General features: G+C 35.8%; 1 protein-coding gene across 1 annotated transcript in view; it reads right to left on the minus strand.

The window, feature by feature from the left end:
• The window catches only part of LOC106867325 (carnitine O-palmitoyltransferase 2, mitochondrial), a 35,523-nt gene that overhangs the window by 11,429 nt on the left and 23,275 nt on the right, over positions 1-819 (minus strand). The gene's annotated exons all lie outside the window — the stretch shown is intronic.

Raw genomic sequence — 819 nt, forward strand, 5'->3', positions numbered from 1 at the left:
TTGCCAGTACCGCCTGACTGGCTCCTGTAGGATTTTCGAGCGAGATCGTTGCCAGCGCCCCTGGACTGGCTTGTGCGGGTGGCACATAAAAGACACCATTTCGAGCGTGGCCGTTTTCGTGCGGGTGACACGTAAAAGCACCCACTACACTCTCTGAGTGGTTGGCGTTAGGAAGGGCATCCAGCTGTAGAAACTCTGCCAAATCAGACTGGAGCCTGGTGTTGCCATCCGGTTTCACCAGTCCTCAGTCAAATCGTCCAACCCATGCTAGCATGGAAAGCGGACGTTAAACGATGATGATGATATATGTATGTATATATATGCATATATTATTTATTTCATATATATATTGGCATAGATATATATATATATAATATAAATAATATATAAATATATGCATATATGCATACGTATATGTACATACCTACATATATATGTATATATATGCATATATGGGTACAGGACATCAAAAAACGTAGACACAATGAGAAAACATATCCAGGTATGTACATTTATGTATGAATATATGCATATATTTATATTATTATATGATCGAACACCTCGCATCCTTTTCCAAGTATATCTATATATATATATATATATATACAGATATAGGGCAGGGAATCGTCAATTAGTAATAAAATTAATAATTAACAATTTTGCCTAGTAGTTCAGTATGAAAAAACCTTTATCGGTAAAACCATTTATAATCATAAATATACAGGGATTAGCATGAGTTGCTTCTCCAACATACTGAGAATTTAGAAATATTTTGACTGCTATTTCTAAATTCTCAGTATGTTGGAGAAGCAACTCATG

The sequence above is a fragment of the Octopus bimaculoides genome, chromosome 3 (assembly GCF_001194135.2).
Source record: "Octopus bimaculoides isolate UCB-OBI-ISO-001 chromosome 3, ASM119413v2, whole genome shotgun sequence".
NCBI lineage: Eukaryota > Metazoa > Mollusca > Cephalopoda > Octopoda > Octopodidae > Octopus > Octopus bimaculoides.